Source organism: Mustela nivalis, assembly GCF_964662115.1.
Source record: "Mustela nivalis genome assembly, contig: HAP1_SCAFFOLD_781, whole genome shotgun sequence".
Taxonomy (NCBI): domain Eukaryota; kingdom Metazoa; phylum Chordata; class Mammalia; order Carnivora; family Mustelidae; genus Mustela; species Mustela nivalis.
The window spans coordinates 251118-270633 of NW_028135883.1; the positions used below are offsets into that span (position 1 = coordinate 251118).

General features: G+C 40.2%; 1 pseudogene across 1 annotated transcript in view; it reads right to left on the reverse strand.

Annotated features, from left to right (window-relative positions):
- Positions 1–7056: 7056 nt before the first annotated feature.
- LOC309857495 (maestro heat-like repeat-containing protein family member 1) overlaps positions 7057–19516 on the reverse strand; it is a 48653-nt pseudogene continuing 36193 nt past the window's right edge. The window contains exons 19-25 of the transcript in view: positions 16853–16975; positions 16337–16493; positions 15676–15798; positions 15249–15328; positions 14678–14813; positions 13460–13549; positions 7057–7071 (exon numbers count right to left, since the gene is read on the reverse strand). The product of the transcript in view is annotated as a maestro heat-like repeat-containing protein family member 1 (transcript). The remainder of the gene's footprint in view (positions 7072–13459; positions 13550–14677; positions 14814–15248; positions 15329–15675; positions 15799–16336; positions 16494–16852; positions 16976–19516) is intronic.

A 19516-nucleotide genomic window follows, 5' to 3' on the forward strand; every position in this document is an offset into this window, starting at 1 on the left:
AGACCATGCTGATTTCAATATTTAAAGAAACAATGCCAACCCTTCTCCAACTCTTCCAAAACACAGAAGAGAAGGAACACTCCCAAACTCATTTTATGGGGCCAGTATTACCCCAGTATCAAAGCCAGATAATGACACTACATAAGATATACAAGCTACTATATCCCCAACAAAGACAGATGCAAACACTCCCAACAAAATATTAGCAAACGGAGTTCAATAGCACACAAAAAGGATCACGCCCCATGATCAAGCGGGGCTCCTGCCTGGAAGACAAGAATGGCTCAACATATGCAAATCAGTAAATGTGACACATCAGTCAACAGAATGATAGACAAAAGTCACATAATCATCTCAGTAACACAGAAAAAACCAAATGACAAAACCCAACACCCATTCACGATAAAAACTGTCGTATGAGGTACAGAAGGAACATCCCTCGACAAAGGCTATCTGTGACAAGCCCACAGCTAACACTACTCAGCAGTGAAAGCTTTCCCACTAAGACAAGACTAAGACGAAAGTGCTCACTTTTACCTCTTCTCTGCAACACAGTGGAAGTCCTACCCAGACCATCAGTCAAGAAAAAGGAAGAAAAAGCATCCAAACTGGGAAGGAAGAAGTAAAACTACCTGTTAGCAAATGACATGATCATACACAGGAAAAGCCTGAAGATCATGCCAAAAAAACTGTTAGGATTAATTAGCAAATTCAGTAAAGTTGCAAGGTACAAAATCAACACACAAAAATCAATTTCATTTCTGCATGCTAACAATAAACTATCTTAGACAGAGATAAAGAAAACAGTCTGGTTTACGATGGCATCAAAGACAATAAAATACTCAGGAGGTAAACACTTACACACTCACAGCTACAAGACTTTGATGAAAGAACCCGAAGAAGACACGAACAACAGAACATCCCATGTTTGCAGGTCAGAAGAATTCATGATGCTGAAATGTCCACACTACTGAAATCCATTCATAGATCCAGTGCCATCCTATATTAAGAGTCCAACAATATTTTTAACAGACATAGGAAAAGAAAGATCCTAAAAATCATATGCAACCACAAAAGACCCGAAGTAGCCAAAGCAATCTTGAGAAAGAAGAACAAAGCTGGAGGCATCACACGTTCTGATTTTCAACAGTATGATTATCAAGAGTACAGTACTGGCACAAAAACAGTAGAATACGGACGCCTGGGTGGCTCAGTGGGTTAGGCTGCTGCCTTCAGCTCAGGTCATGATCTCAGGGTCCTGGGATCGAGTCCCACATCGGGCTCTCTGCTCAGCAGGGGGCCTGCTTCCCTTCCTCTCTCTCTGCCTGCCTCTCTGCCTACTTGTGATCTCTGTCAAATAAATAAATAAACTCTTTAAAAAAAAAGTAGAATAATCAATGCAGGAAGGTACTGGCATAAAAATGGACACATAAGCCTCACGGAACAGAACCCAGAAATAAACCCATGCATATACAGTAAAGTAGTATTTGACAAGGGAGTCAAGAATACTCAATGAGGAAAAGACCGTCTCTTCAGTATGTGCTGAAGAAACCAAGAGTCACATGCAAAAGAATGAAATGCAATCCCTATCCTACACCACTTACAAAAACTAACTCAAAAGGGATTAAAGACTTAGGGTGCCTGGGTGGCTCAGTGGGTTAAGCCACTGCCTTCAGCTCAGGTCATGATCTCAGGGTCCTGGGATCAAGTCCCACGTCGGGCTCTGTACTCAGCAGGGTGCCTGCTTCCCTTCCTCTCTCTCTGCCTGCCTCTCTGCCTACTTGTGACCTCTCTCTCGCTCTCTCTCTGATTAAATAAAAAATCTTAAAAAAAAGGATTAAAGACTTAAATGTGAGGCCTAAAACTCCTAGAAGAAAACACACAGAAACAAGCTTTACGACATTAGTCTTCACATTGATTTCTTTAGCTGTGACATCAAAAGTATAAACAAAGCAAGAATAAACATGTGGGACTATGTCAAAATAGAAAGCTTTTGCTACAGCAAAAGAAACAATCAACAAAATGGAACAGGAACCAAAAAATGGGAGAAAATATTTGCGAACCACCTATCTGATGATTAGGGGCTTAAAACCAAAATATATAAGGAACTCCTAAAACTCAAGGGCAAAAAAGAAATGATCTGATGAAGAACAAGCAGAGGAACTGAACAGATATTTTTTTCAAAGTCATACAAACAGTCAACAGGTCCGTGAAAAGATGCTGATCCCCCAAGGAAATGCAAATCAAAACCACAATAAGTGAGGTGCCCAGGTAGTTCAGTGGGTTAAGCCTCTGCTTTCAGCTTAGGTCATGATCTCAGGGTCCTGGGTTGGAGTTCTGCATGGGTTGGAGTTCTGCATCGGGCTCCCTGCTCAGCAGGAAGCCTGCTTCCCTCTCTCGCTCTGCCTACCTGTGATCTCCCTCCCTCTGTCAAATAAAAAAATAAAATCTTTAAAAACAAACAAACAAACAAACCACAATGAGCTATCACCTCACACACCTGTTAGAGTAGCTATGATCAAAAAAGATTAAGTGTTGGCAGAGTTGCCTGGGTGGCTCAGTCAGTTAAGCAGCTACCTTCCACTTAGGTTCTTCCACTCAGGTTGCGATCTCAGGATGCTGGGATGGAGCCCCATGCTGGGCTCCTTGTTCAGCAGGCACAGGGAGCCTGCTTCTCCCTTCCCCACACCATGCTTGTGCACACAGGTGCACAAAAGTGCACGTGTGTACTTTCAAATAAATAAATCTTTAAAAAAGAAAAGAAGAAAAGATAAGTGTTGCCAAGAATGTGGAGAAAAGGGAACTCTGTGTCCTGTGGGCAGGAATGTAAGTTGCCACTCTGGAAAACAGCATGGATGTTCCCCCCAAATTAAAAATATTCAGTAGCATATGATTAGGCAAGTCCACTTCTAGGTATATACCTGAAGGAAACAAAATCCGTATCTCAAGATCCCTGCACCTCCCTGTTCACAGCAGCAACTAATGAAAACCACCGAAGCATACTCGGACCGATGAATGCATAAAGAACACGTCACACACAGTAAAACAGCCATAAAAAGGCAGGCAATTCTGCCAGCTTTGACAATCCAGATGAACCCTGAGGGCATTGTGGTAAGTGATGTAAGTCCGAGAAGGACAAATTCTGGGTCATCTCATGTGCGGAATAAAAAAAAAAAAAAAAAAAAAAAAAACAACCTCCTAGAAGTAGAGAGTAGATTGCTAGGGGCTCAGGAGTGGGTGAAGGTAGCCAAAGGGTATGATAATTAATAAGTGATTAATAAATAATAAAATTATTTTAATTAATGTTTTATTAATTAATAAAACAAGTGACCATGTTAACAACACCGTACTGTTTATTTGAGAGGTGCCAAAACAGCACATTTTAAAGAAATATTTATAAAATTCTATGTATGTGAAGTTTAAGAAAAAGCTAAATTAATCTATGTGATAGAAGTCAGAATACTGGTTATCAGTGGTTATTCAGTGGAAGAGGAACCTTTTGAGGTATTGGAAATGTCCTATATCCTGATCTGATATTTATACATATGTAAGAATGTATCTAAGTATACACACAAGATTTTTACACTCTACTGTAGCAAGTGATATCGCAATAACAAGGTCTTTCTTTAAAAATAATATCCCCAATTTTCAGCCACTAATGAATGAATGAATCAAAGCAGTGATCACCAAAAGTAATGAACAGTAATGATGCAATACTTTATGTGGAAAACCCAAAAGACTCCCCTCTCTCTCTGCATACTCTCTGCCTACTTCTGATCTATTTGTTAAATAAATTAATAAATAAAATCTTTGGGGTCCCTGGGTGGCTCAGTGGGTTAAAGCGTCTGCCTTCGGCTCAGGTCATGATCCCGGGGTCCTGGGATCGAGCTTCACATGGGGCTCTCTGCTCAGCAGGGAGCCTGCTTCCTCCTCTCTCTCTCTGCCTGAGTTTCTGCCTACTTGTGATCTCTGTCTGTCAAATAAATAAATAAAATCTTAAAAAAACAAAAAAACAAAGACTCAGTCCCAAAACTGTTAAAATTCATACAGGAATTCAGTAAAGTGGCAGGATATAAAATCAATGCACAGAAATTAGCTGCATTTCTATACAACACCATCAAGACAGAAAAAAGAGAAATGAAGGAGTCAATGCCATTTACAGTTGCACCCAAAACCATAAGATACCTAGGAATAAATCTAACTGAAGAGGAAAAGAATCTGTACTCAGAAAACTACAGAATACTCATAAAAGAAATTGAGGAAGACACAAAGAAATAGAAAAACATTCCATGTTCATGGATTGGAAGAACCAATATTGTTAAAATGTCTATGCTACCTAGAGCAATTTACACATTCAATGAAATCCCTATCAAAATACTATCAACTTTTTTTCCACAGGAATGGTACAAATAATCTTAAAATTTATATAAAACCAGAAAAGATCCCAAATAGCCAAAGGAATGTTGAAAAAAAAACAAAACAAAACAAAAAAAACAAACAAAGCTGATGGGATCACAATCCTGGACTTCAAGCTCTATTAGAAAGCTGTCATCATCAAGACAGTATGGTACTGCTTCAAAAACAGACAAATAGATCAAAGGAACAGAACAGAAAGCCCAGAAGTGGACCCTCAACTCTATGGTCAACTCATCTTCGACAAAGCATGAAAGAATATCCAATGGAGAAAAGACAGTCTCTTAAACAAATGGTGTTGGGAAAATTGGATAGCCATGTGCAGAAGAATGAAACCGGACCTTTTCCTTATACCATATACAAAAATAGACTCAACATGGATGAAAGACCTAAATGTGAGACAGGAATCCATCAAAATCCTTCAGGAGAACACAGGCAGCAACCTCTTTGACCTCAGCGGCAGCAACTTCTTCCTAGACACATCACCAAAGGCAAGGGAGGCAAGGGCAAAAGTGAACTATTGTGACTTCTTCAGTATAAAAAGCTTTTGCACAGCAAAGGAAACAGTTGACAAAAAATAACCAATAGATAATCCATAGAATGGGAGAAGATACTTGCAAATGACATATCAGATAAAGGGCTAGTGTCCAAAATCTATAAAGAACTTAACAAACTCAATGCCCAAAGAACAAATAATCCGATCAATAAATGGGCAGAGGGGGGTGCCTGGGTGGCTCAGTGGGTTAAAACCTGTGCTTTTAGCTCAGGTCATGATCTTAGAGTCCTGGGATCGAGCCCTGCATCGGCCTCTCTGCTCAGCAGGGAGCCTGCTTCCCCCTCCCTCTCTGCCTGTCTTTCTGCCTACTTGTGATCTCTGTCTGTCAAATAAATAAAATCTTTTAAAAAAGAAAATTAATATTAATTATAATTTTTTTAAAGAAATGGGCAGAGGCATGAATAGACATTTCCACAAGGAAGACATCCAAATGACCAACAGACACATGAAAAAGTGCTCAACACCACTCAGCATCAGGGAAACACAAATCAGAACCACAATGAGATACCACATCAAACCAGCCAGAATGGCTGGAAATGACAGATGTTGTGAGGATGAGGGGAAAGGGGAACCACCCTCTTACACTGTAGGTGGGAACGCAAGCTAGTGCAGCCACTCTGGAAAATAGTTCCTCAAAAAGTTGAAAATAGAGCTATCCTATGACCTACTGAATATTTACCCAAAGATACAAATGCAGTAATTTGAAGGGGTACCTGCACCCAAATGTTTATAGCAATAATGTTCACAATAGCCAAACTATGGATAAAGCCCAGATGTCTACTGACAGACGAACGGATGTAGAAGATGTGGTGTATATATATAAAGGAATATTATGCAGCCATCAAAAATTGAAATCTTGCCATTTGCAAAGATGTGGATGGAACTAGAGGGTATTATGCTAAGCAAAATAAGTCAATCACGGAAAGACAATTATCTTACGATGTCACTGATGTGTGGAATTTGAGAAACAAGGCAGAGGATCATAGGGGAAGAGAGGAAAAAAACTGAATCAAGATGTAACCAGGGAGGGAGACAAACCATAAGAGACTTTTAATCTCAGCAAACAAACTGAGGGTTACTGGAGGGGAGGGGGGTGGAGGGGATGGGGTGAATGGGTGATGGACATTGGAGAGGGTATGTGCTATGGTGAGTGCTGTGAATTGTATAAGACTGATGAAACACAGACCTGTACCCCTGAAACAAATAATACATTACATGTTATTTCTTTTTAAAAAGTCTGAATACCACCAGAAGACAACTAGACATTATGTGCCTCTTAAAACAAGACGAGACTACTTCTGAAGTAATCTTGCCAAAAAATCATCAGATTCATGATCTAGGTCTGATAATAAGAATCAGAATCTAACATATCCTAGATTTAGCAATTTATAGGAAAGATTTGGGCGGAGGAATTTGTTATGTGGCCCCTAAAGAATGTAATCAGCACATTCCAGAATGTGGAAATTCAGAGAACAAATGTCTAGGTTTCTTCAACAAATAAATTTCAAGGAAAAAATGATAGAAGAACGATTTATAGATTAAGAGAATTAAGAGAAAAACCAATCAACTGAAATGTCTGAATATTTAATGACATTAAGAAATGAAATTAGTTTCTTTCTTCCATGTTTTATAGTTTTCAGAGTACAAGTCTTTTTACTTCATTTGTTGATTCCTAGTTATTTTATCATTTTTTGGTGCAATTGTAAATGTGATTGTTTTCTTAATTTCTCTTCCTGCTACTTCATTATTAGTATATAATAATGCAACAGATTTCTGTATATTAGTGCATCCTAAGACTTTACTGAATTCATTTATCTGTTCTGTAAGTTTTTTTTTTAATGAAATCTTCAGGGTTTTCTATATATAGTATTGTGTCATCTACAAATAGTGAAAGCTTTACTTCTTCCTTACCAATTTAGATGTCTTTTATTTATTTTCATTGTCTGATTGCTGTGGCTAGGACTTCCAATAATATGTTGAATACATGTGGTGAAAATGGATATCCCTGGATTATATCTCACAGATACAATCAGATAATACTGACTTCATTGTAAATAACCCCGAAAATGACCCAAAGGCTGGCAGAACTACTCCACAACTACCTGTAAAGAACAGCCAGATCAAAGAGGATAGGAATGGGAGACACATGGTGGGGAGCTAAACAGACCTGGGGGACTGTCTACTGGAGGAAGGGATTCCTGGACAGAGGAGGGAAAGGAATAGACTATCACACCAGGAAGCCCACACAGAGAAGGCAAATGGCATAACACTTGGGTTTGAAAACCAGAGAGGCCAAATTTCCTCAGTTCTTACAACCAGCAGACCTAAGACCTGGAATTTTAAGCAACAGCAGGACTTGCCTGTGGGAGATCCAGAAGGGTGCTCTTAAAGGGACAGCACAAAAAACAGTCCTGCAGAGATGGAGCTAGAAGCAGAGTTTGAAAAATGCCTGGGGCACTTGGGAGGGAGCATTTACTAAACTCAGAGTGGGTCCTAGAGGGACAGAGATTGTTGGGAAATTTCTCCAGGAACAAAGGAGTGGACAGGTGCCATTTCTCTCTCCTGCCTCCCTCCACCCCAATAAACACACAGCCGTCTGTGAAAACCAGTAAGGCACCACTACCTACCTCACTTGCTAAAGTCACACATTCTGTCCCCTCCCCAATGGGTCTGCAGATCCATTATCTCCAGCCAGGCCTGCCCCAGTCCCAGTGCTGTGGGTCCCCTCCCCCAGAGAGGACCCACAGAGGACCAGTTCATAAAATCTGTGAACACTGCACTTCCTGCCCTGAGCACATTTCAGACCCACCTCTTCCAATGTACTCTTGGCCTGACCCCATCCAAAGTCGTGACGCAAGCTTGACAGTGTACAAGCAGCTATGACAGGGGCCAGCACTACTCCAATGTGACTTCAGCCCTGGGAAGAAGGAAAAATCAGCACACACACCAGTCAAACTGTTGCCTAAGCAGTGGGTGGCAGGCGGGCAGCTGGTGGGACTACAGGCCCTACCCATCAACGAAAACTTCTTAGGGACAACACAGGGAATGTACCTTGAAGTTTGATGCTATTGCATGTCTGAAAAATGCCTGGTCTGATTCAGTTCAAGGCCAAGGTGGCGCCAGACTGGTGTACTAACCACACAGGGGCCAAACCCCACCCACAACAGGCAAATACCTATCTGCCATTGCAGAGGACTGAATTGAGGGCAAAAGCAACTCAGCCACGACAAACAGGTACACACATCACACATAGGCATCTCCTAGGAGATGGTTTTTTGAAAGCTTTCATTTTGGAATCAACCTTTCCATTTTCTTCTGCTTTGGAAGTATGTTCAGTTAGGTTAATCTTTTTTAGAAGAGTTGTTTGTTCTTCATTAGAAAAACATCTCCTAGGAGATGCCTATGTGTGATGTGTGCCAAACATTTATCACCAGATTCTGGTGAACAGGGGACTACAGGGCACTGCAAAACACTGCAGGGCCTTTTATTCATAAGACCACTACTTTCAAGAGTAGGGGACATAGCTGACTTTCCTAACTCACAGAAACAGACATAGCAAGTTACACAAAAGGAGGGGACAGAGAAATATGTCCCAAATGAAAGAACAGGAACAATCACAGCAAGAGACCAAAGTGAAATGGTGATAAGTAATATGTCTGATAGAGAATTTAAAGTAATGCTCATGGGGCACCTGCCTGGGTGTTTCAGTCATTGGGCATCTGCCTTTGGCTTAGGTCATGATCCTAGGGTCCTGAGATTGAGCCCCACATTGGGCTCCCTGCTCAGTAGGAGGCCTGCTTCTCCATCTCCCACTCCCTCTGCTTGTGTTCCTTCTGTCACTGTTTCTCTCTCTGTCACAAAACAAATAAAATATTTCAAAAAATGATACTAATAAAAATAAAGTAATGTTCCTAAAGATAGACTTGATGAAAGAGTGGAGGACATCAGTGAGACTCTTAACAAAGAAATAAAAGAGAATGAATTAGAGATGAATAATACAATAGATGAAATTAAATATATACTAGATGGAATTAATAGCAGACTAGAGGAAGCAGAAGAACAAATCAGTGACCTGGAGGACAGACTATTGAAAAGCAATCAAGATAACCAGGTGAAAGAAAAAAAAATTATACAAAATGAAAGTAGACTAAGGGAACTCAGTGACAATACCTAGTATAATAACATTTGCATTATAGTGATCTCAGAAGAAGAGAGAGAAAAAGGGGGAAGAAAATTCGTCTGAATAAATAATAACTGAAAACTTACCAACTTGAGGAAGGAAACAGAAATCCAGATCTAGGAGGCACAAAATCAAAATCAATCCAAGGAAGTCCACACCAAGAACCATAGTAATTAAAATGGCAAAAGTAGTGATAAAGAGAGAATTTTAAACACAACAATAGAAAAGTTATATACAAGGGAAATCCCTTACGCTTCTCAGCAGACTTTTTAGCTGAAACATTGCAGGCCAGAAGAGAGTGAGTGGCATGATAGACTTAAAAATGCTGAAAGGAAAAAATCTGCAGCCAATAAGAATACTCTATCTAGCAATGCTACCATCCAGATTAGAAGGAGAGATAATTTCCCAGACAAATAAGTGTTAAAGGAATTCATGGCCCCTAAATCAGTTCTATGAGAAATGTTAAAGGAAACTCTTTGAGTAGAAAGGAAAAACCATAAATAAGAACAAGAATGTAGGATACACAAAAACAGTAAAAATAAGTATATGTGGGGGTGCCTGGGTGGCTCAGTGGGTTAAAGCCTCTGCCTTCAGCTCAGGTCATGATCTCAGGGTCCTAGGATCAAATCTCACATCAGGCCCTCTGCTCAGCAGGGAGCCTGCTTCCTCCTCTCTCTCTCTGCCTGCCTCTCTGCCTACTTGTGATCTCTGTCTGTCAAATAAATAAATAAAATCTAAAAAAAAATAACATGCTACTATGTATGACCCAATGAAAGGGTCAACCAACAAATCAAAGAAGAAATCAGAAAACACAAGGGAACAAATGAAAATGAAAACACGATGGTCCACAATCTTTGGGATGCAGCAAAAGCTATTTTAAGAGGGAAATTTATAGCAATACAGACCTACCCCAAGAAGTAAGAAAAATCTAAAATAAACAAACAACGTAAACTCATACCTAAAGAAGTTTGAAAAAGAAGAACAAAAAAACCCCAAACCAGTAGAGGGAAAGAAATAATAAAGACTAGAGCAGAAATAAATGAAATAGAAACAAGAGATAGTGGAACAGATCAATGAAACCAGGTGCCAGCTTTTGAGAAGATTAACAAAATTGATAAACCTTTAACTAAACTCATCAAAAAATTTTAAGTGAGAGGACTCAAATAAACAAAATCATAAATGAAAGAGGAGAAATACCAACCAACACCACAGAAATACAAAGGACTGTAAAAGAACATTATGAAAAATTATATGCCAACAAATTGGGACAACCTAGAAGAAAAAGGTAAATTCCTAGAAACATAAAACCTCCCAAAACTGAATCAGGAAGAAATAGAAAATTTGGACAGACTGAATGCCAGCAATGATATTGAATCTGTGAAAAAACAAACAAACAAACAAACAAAAACAAAAACAACAACAAAAAGTCCCAACAAATGAAAGTCCATGACCAAATGGCTTCATAGGTGAATCCTACCAAACATTTAGAGAAACTATTTTAAAAAATAGAAGAGGAAGGAAAACTTCCAAATTGATTCCCTGAGGTCAGCATTACCCTGATACCAAAACCAAGAAGGACATTACAAATACAAAGAATTACAGGCCAGAGTCACTGAACATAGATGTAAAGATCCTCAACAAATATTAGCAAATGGAATCCAACAATACCTTAAAAAAATAATTCACCATGATCAAGTGGGATTTATTTTGGAGATGTAAGAGTGGCTCAATATTTGCAAATTAATCAACATGATACATCACATCAATAAGAAGAAGGATAAAACCATATGATCATTTCAACAGATTCAGACAAAGCATCTGACAAAGTACAACATTGATTCATGATAAAAACCCTTCACAAAGCAGGTTTAGAGAGAACATACATCAATATAATAAAGACCATATATAAAAAACCCATAGCTAACATCATACTTAATAGTGAAAAACTGAGAGCTTTTCCCCTAAGGTCAGGAATAAGACAAGCATGTTTGCACTCACCACTTTTATTCAACATACCACTGGAAGACATAATCACTACAATCAGATTAGAAAAGAGAATAAAAAGCATGCAAAAAGGTAAGGAAGAAGTAAAGCTTTCACTATTTGCAGATGACATGATACTATATATAGAAAAACCAAAAGACTCTACCAAAAACAAAACAAAACAAAACAAAAAAACCTACTAGAACTGATAAATCAATTCAGTAAGATTGCAGGATACAAAATCAATGTACGGAAATCTGTTGCATTTCTATACACTAACAATGAAACATCAGAAAGAGAAATTAAGAAAACAACTTAATTGATAATTGTACCAAAAATAATTAAAAAAATAGAAATAAAGTTAACCAAGGAGGTGAAAGATCTGTACTCTGAAAACTATAAAACACTGATGAAGAAATTGAAATAACACAAACAAATGGAAAGATATTCCATACTCATGGATTGGAAAAACCAATATTGTTAAAATGTCCTTACTACCCAAAGCAATCTTTAGATTTTATGCAAGTATTTTTCACAGACCTAAAATGAAAGATCCTAAAATTTGTATGGAACCACGAAAGACCATGAATACCCAAAGCAAATTTTAAAAAGAAAATGATTGAAGTATTATAATACCAGATTTCAAGTTATACTGCAAATCTTTAGTTATCAAAACAGTATGGTTCCGGCACAAAAACAGACACACAGATCAATAGAACAGAATAGAAAGCCCCAAAATAAGTCCATGAGCATACAGTCAGTTAATCTTCTACAAAGGAAGCAAGAATACGAATGGGGAAAAGATAGCCTCTTCAACAAATGATATTGGGAAAACTGGACAGCTACATGCGAAAGAATGAAACTGGACCACTCTCTTACACCACATAGAAAAATACACTCAAAATGGATTAAGGACCTAATGTGAGACCTGAAACCATAAAAATCCTAGAAGAGAACACAAGCAGTAATGTCTCTTACATTACCCATAATAATATTTTTCTAGATATATCTCCTGAGGTAAGGGAAGCAAAAGCAGAATTAAAATATTGGAGTGACATCAACAAAACAGAACAAAAAAACAAGCTTCCACACAGCAAAGGAGACAACAAAAGGAAAAGGCAAGCTGTGGAATGGGAGAAGATACATGTAAATGACATATTCCATAAAGGATTAGTATCCAAATTTTATAAAGAACCTATACAACTTGACATACACAAAACAAGTAATTCAATTAAAAATGGGCAGAAGAGGGGTGCCTGGGTGGCTCGGTCATTAAGCATATGCTTTAGGTCATGATGCTCAGGTCATGATCCCAGGGTCCTGGGATCGAACCCCACATCAGAGTCTCTGCTTGGTGAGGAGCCTGCTTTTCCCTCTGCCTGCTGCTCCCCCTGCTGTGTTCCCTCTCTGGCTGTCTCTCTCTGTCAAATAAATAAATATAATCTTTAAAAAAAAGGAGAAGACATGAACAGACATTTCTCCCAAGAAAACATGCATATGACCAAAAGAAATATGAAAAGATGCTAAAATCACTCATCATCAGGGAAATGTAAATTAAAACAATAATAAGATATCACCTCACACCTATCAGAATAACTAAAATAAAAAGATAAGACACAACAAAGTGTTGGTGAGGATGTAGAGCAAAAGGAACCCTCAAGGACAGTTGGTGGGAATGCAGACTGGTGAAGTCACTTAGAGAACAGTATGAAGGCTCCTCAAAAGAATTAAAAATAGCACTACCTTATGATCTGGTATATATACTGGGTATATACCCCCCAAATACAAAAACACTAGTTGGAAAGGTTATATGCACCCTATATTTATTGCAACATTATTTATACTAGCCAAATTATGGAAGAAGCCCAAGTGTCCACTGATAGATGAATGGATAAAGAAAATGTGAGATACACACACACAAACACATGCACACATGCACAGTGAAATATTATTCAGCTATAAAAGAGAATGAAAATTTGCTATTGGCTATTTGCTATTTGTAACAACATGGAAGGATCCAGGGCATATAACACTAAGGAAAAAAGTCAGCCAAAGACAAATACCACATGATTTCACTCACATGTAGAATGGTATGTCTATAAACCAAGGGACACCAGGGGCTGCCAGGAATAACCAGAGTCTAGGAGAGAAGCTCCTTCACAGCTTCCAGTAGGAAGCAACCCTGCTGTTACCTTGATTTTGGACTTCCATCCTTTACAGCTGTTAGAGAATAGATTTCTGTTGTTTGAAGCCACCCACTTGTGATACTTTGTTACGGCAACCCTAGGAAACCAATACACCGATTTCAAGGGCTTCTTCTCACTGACCTCCAAGGAGTTCTGGATCCGAGAAGGCATCTCAAAAATAAGTGTCTCCATTAGCTTTAGAAGGGATTGCAGGGTCTCCCTGTACAAATCCTGAGGGGAGAAGAGAGAACTCAAAGAATAGCGGAGACGTCAGCCCCACCCCTCCTTCTAAACTTAGCTCAGTGCTCTAGCTCTCCCAGGAAGCTTTTCCTTGAGAAATTCTGCTCCACAGTTTCCCCTAAAATTTAAAGTGCCATTTGCCTCCTATTAACTTGAACCAATTCTTCTGTTGTTTTCAGCAGAGCACAAATGTCTGCCTGATGTGCAGTTTGTCCTAGTGGACTCGGAGTTCCCAGCTTACCCCAAACATGGGCAAATCCTGTCAAAATACCTTCCCTCTCTAACTATACCTACACTGAGGAAGGCCTCATGGGAATACAAACAGAGGAAACCCACCTCAGCCTTCTCTGTATGTACCATACAGAGAATGGTACATAATATAAATAATATAATATAAATAAATATGAACTTCATAATATAAATAAATATGAACTGACAAAGAAGGATCACCAGACAGCTGAAGAAGAGGCCCAAACAGACCAACTGACCCTCAAAAAAGCTAACCTAATTCAGTAAATAGAAACTTTTATATTTAAAGATTCTTACTAATACCCTCAAAAAAATCAAGGGTTTGTGGCATCAATAAAACAAGTACAACCAATCAAGATAAAGGAGTAATCAGAGAACATGAAAGAATTCCTAAGAATTAGACTTACAAATGCAAATTAGCAAAGTGAATTGCTCTTCCTTCCCTCAAGGAAACACTAGAGTAGAGGCTCTATGGGAAATGGATTCAGCTCTCTTGCACCTGGGATTCTCTAAACTTATTTATCCATGTGCCTTTAGTAAAATCATGTCTGAACCTTTCAAACTGGTTTCAATTGTATAACAGTTAAAAAGTAGATTTGAGTGTACACTTCTGGGTCAGAATTTTAAAGTATGACAGCGGTAATCAATGAGTGCTCTCAAGCAGGAAGTACATATCATGAGGAACATTCAGACTATATGACCTGGTAACCTCTTCAGATGATCGCATTTTTATCAAAGAAGGTAGAAGAGCCTTATGTATAACTGCCAAACCTATATTTCTCATCCTGTCAATAAAACAACAACAACAACAACAACAACAACAGCAAACCACACAACCTACAAGGAGACAAACATCAAAGAGTTCATTACCACAGTGTCTTCGGCCTCCTGGGAACTGGATGCCTCCTTCAGCAAAACTTCTGTGGGTAGCAGGCTGAGCGCACTCTTACAGCATGTTCGGAGAAGATCTGTTCTTTCTTCTACCTCTGTGAGGGGACTGAGATTCCTACAATCCAGGAGGAAGTAGTAAAAATGTAATGAAACAGTAATGCCCAGGAAGAGCAGCTGAGGAAGGTTCAGAGAGGGACAGGTGGCAGTAAGAAGTTACCAGAAGAAAAAGAAACAAAAGAAGAAAAAGGAAACAGTAAACAAAGTTCATCAATGCCAGGAACATCCCTGAAAGCAGAAGAAAGCCTGAACCAGAAGCAACAGCAAATGCCTGTGAAGATGAGAGAGGTGGTCTCTGCCAGGAGCTCCAAAATCCCATCTAAAAAAATCTTGGTGAAAGGAGGTGGCAGATATTGTACGGTGGATGTATACTACTGCCTGGGGCCCTCTGTGACTAGAAGCAGAAGCAGAAAATGAGCTGGGGACAGACAAGGGAATAAAGGACTGAAATCCACTCAAAGCACGAAGACAGAGTGGCTGGAACACCCATTACCTGAAGTCAGTGATGATATTCATCACCCTCAGCCTAACGGAGCTGGAGATGGAATTCAATGGCTCCTCCCTGATTAGCTCCTGCAATACACCACCCAACCTCCCACCCCAGAGACCAAGAGGGTATGAACATATTTTTCTTGCCTTCTTCCCCCTCCTCTCACCCCATACTGTATTCACAAGAAACTAGAACCTAGAATTTTCAGGGACTTCCAAAAACTCAGAAGGATAGCCCTTCTCTCCTACTCCCACAGTACTCACACCCACCCTGAGGATAGAAAAGGGAACAATAAAGTAGGAAAAGGACACTAGAAAATCTGGACTTTTCTCCTCCAGGCCAAGCCCAGGCGCACTGCCCATGGTTTCCCTGAGGACCCACCCTCCGTCCTCTGTGCATTTCCACCATCATCCTCCTGAGTTGTACTTACCACCATGAAGGTTACAATCTCTAGTTTCTGAATGAACTTGAACTGAAAGGCCATAGGCTGGCTGCTAATGATGTTTGTTAGCTTGCTCAAGGCACCCAGGTACTCCAGCTTCAGGTTCTTATGCTGAATCAATCAGTATGCTCAGGGGTTTACAAGGTAGGGATGATCTTGGGTTAAGGGAAAACTACCTACACAAAATCGGGGAGACAAGAAGCTAAGGCTTCCATAGCTTTCTCTAGGCTGAGATCTTGACTCTTCCCTCTGAGGACCGCTTAGGAACGCAAAGCCTGTGACCTCTTTATGGAGGAAGAGGCCACCCTTCTTACCAACCTCTTTCTGGAACTTCATACTTACTCTTAAGTTAGGACTGACCTAGCTAGATTTCTTATCACTCAAGTTATTGTCTTTTTACCAAGTAAGTTCTCCTGAAGGATGTCTAGTTGTATGGCAAATGAACAGGAGTTGGGAAAGGCTTCTTCTCCTACCCTAGGGGCACATTCTCTGGACAAATGAAAAAGGTAGGAAAATTCTTTAGGGACTCCTTCTTACCTCCCCTAAAGGAACTGCAATAGTCCCACCCCAAGGCCATGCATTTTCTCGGAGGGGAAGGGTAAAGAAGGCAGGGAGGAGACACTGGAGAAGTAGAATAAACAGGAAGTACCTTTTCAACAATGCAGTTGTGGTAGTGTTGGAGCACCATAGCCAGGATGTCTGCTATCCAAATGCGTGACGATGCCTCTCTTGCTCTCCCAAATAATCTTGCTATAGCTTAAGTAGATGATGTTACAGACCAACCCCCATTCCCTTTGCTGATGTTCCTGTAGGAGGAAGGGGGAAACTTGCCTTCTCTTCCTCTTAACCTCCTTGCCTGATGGGGAAATGGAGGTTCAGAAAGGAATGGATTGGCTAGATGGTCCAGAAGGGAAGATGGGGTTGTGGAATGGTGAACAGCTGGGAGGAAGGTGGTGCCTCTGGTGATACCAGGGCCTGAAGCATGAGCATAAGGGAGCACAGGCAAGGGAGAAGAAGATGAAACTTCCCCACGGTTGATCAGAGGGAAATACAAGCATTTATAGGTGAGTCACAAGGCTTCAGAGAAGTGGGAAGTCTGGAGTGATGGGGATGCTTCAGAAGGCTCTGTGTGGGAGGCTGTCAGAGTTTCCAGGAATACCATCACCTTCATTAGTTTGAGGATGAATGATGAGCCCTTGTCTGTGAGGATAGCACTGTACTCTTGAAGTTGGTCCAGGACTATCTTCAGATACTTCATGGACACGATACTCAGTGCCGTAGCAATGCCCTGTAATGGGGATAGCCTCAACCTCGTGCCACAGCTAAGAGTTAGCCAGGCACCCTTTATGCTCTCCCAAGGGATTTAGAGAGAGGAAGGGAGAGAGAGGGGAAAGAAAAGAGATGGAAGGAAAATTGGTTCCCCTGACTTGAACTACTTAAAATCCAGATGGAGAACCAAACATCCTTTCAAGAAATAATTCAAGAAGCAAATTACAAGAAACAGACTCTTAAATTCAGAGAGCAAACTGATGACTACCAGAGCGGAGGTTGGTGAGGCAATGGGGGAAATAGGAGATGGGGATTAAAGATCAGACTTACAATTTTTAAAAAAAAATTTCCAGAAAATAGATGATTAGATAGATAGATAGACAGACAGATAAAGAGGCACAGGGTATATCAAAATTAAAGAGTCTGATTTTTTTTATTTTTCATACTAACTGACAACATCCAGAAAAGCCTTTCCTGACTGGATAATGTTTGTGAACAATGGGTCCTCATGTATATGAATTCATCTGTGAATTCAGTAGAGATTTGTTTGGTACTTAATGCCTGGGGGCAGGAAGAAGCAAATTATCACAGACTGTGAAAAATTAGAGTTACAGATTTGCAAAACCTTAGGAGTATCAAATCAAACACTGCAGAATAGAGAAGATTTATATGTACTAGTAATTCAGAAAAGGGTTTTGAGGAGGGGAGAGAAGGGAAGAACAAAACCAAGGCATGTTACCGACAGGATTGGATGGATAATCAGAGCAAATGGAAAAGAGAGAAGACATACAGATAATGCTAATATTTCTAACTCAGGAGAACAAGAAATAGCAGTAACTGACCAAAAGGGGCGGGTGGAAAGGGCACCTGTCCAGAGCTGGGGAGAGAGGAAGGAGGGAGTTCCTGCATGTGTCTTGTGGGACATAGTGGAAGGACAACTAAGTGAAAAATACTGTAGGTGGATACTGAGCATCTCCACCTGGCTCCCTACCAGGGGCACCCTGATGTCTCCCCATCAAAATCTGAATGCGTCATCTTCCTCCCCATTATGTCTTCCTTTCCTGATCTCAGTGAAGGACACCACCTCCCAGCTGAGCATGCCAGAAACTGGGGAACTATCCTGAACATCCTCTGCCCTCTTAATCATTACCCTCTGTATCCAATCTGTCCCCAAGTGTTGGCAGAGATGTCGTTTGTACTCCCCTGGTATAGTCCCATTATATCACTGACTATTCTGTAGACATGCTCCCAAAAGTTCTTGTCTTGGAATATTATGTCAAGTAGAAATACTCACTTCCCTTCTCCTAATCTAGACCCAACTAGCCCAAGTCCTCACCCTCCCATAGATCAGCCACTATATATCTCTGTTACCACTCATGTTGCCTTTAGTAAAGCTATTCTGTGTACCCAGCTCTCATCTTCCTATATAAGTCTGTCTCCTCAGTGATACTGTTCCAGCCTTGGGCTTGGAATATAACTGATGATAGTCATGATGGTGATGGGTGCTTCTGTGAGAATTCTATGAGAATCTGGCAGGGAAGGGGCTTTGGAAAAGGGATGCGTGAGAGGACGGCCACCAATTCTACCAGTAAGCAACACTTAGAGAGGGCTTGTGTCCCAGGCATTTTGTTCTCAGGGATTGTACATTTTTAATACCGAAAAACACCCCATGACACACAGATTCCATAGTATTCCCACACGAAATAGGTAATCTAAACCTAATCATGAAGCAAAAGGAGACAAATAAAAAATGAGCTTCATTCTTCAAAACAAATGGTCCATACATTTTTTTTTTGCAAATAAAAAGTTTGATTTCAGAAACTGTGTTCACCATTTATAAATACACTAAAACATAGTCAATGCAAATCCAGATTAATAATAGGTCCTTTTTTTAACAAAACAACTTTTCTAAAAGGTCACAGGCAAATGAGTGACTTGTTTCATCCGGAGTATTTAATTGGTTTGAAATAAGAAAATGAACCCTTTTTTCTAGATGTTGAAGCAAAAATTCTGAGGACAGATCATCGTTCAAAGAATGACAACTGATGCTTCATTCTGCTGTCCTTGGGATTCTGAAACACACCAGCGATGGCTGAATCTTCCCTATTATATAAAAAATCTAGACGCCTAAGGCTACTCTTACAACTGCAATGGAACAACCTCCTCCCTGTTAATGAGCTGTCTCTTCTAGTAACAGTTTTATACATAATTTGATCAAATTGGGGTCAGTGGGGTCAGTGCACAAATTTCAAAAGATAGCTTGGCAGGACTGCTGCGTGCGGGCCCCTGGCCCCTGGGCTCGCCAGCAGGTGTCCGGGGCTCTGGCCGAGGTCGACCATGTAAAACCTGAATGCAGCAGAAGCACAGACCGGGACGCTCTCTCTACCAAGTCACTACAGAACTGGACGGCGGGATGCGTCTGAGTTTACTTTCCTCTTCCGACGCCGCACCTCCGTGGCAGCCAACACTATGTTCCAGAATGTTCTGTACTCGACACGCTTTAGAGCCCGCAGTTAGAAACTGCTCAGCCAGGATGGCTTGAACTCCCCCTCTTATTTAC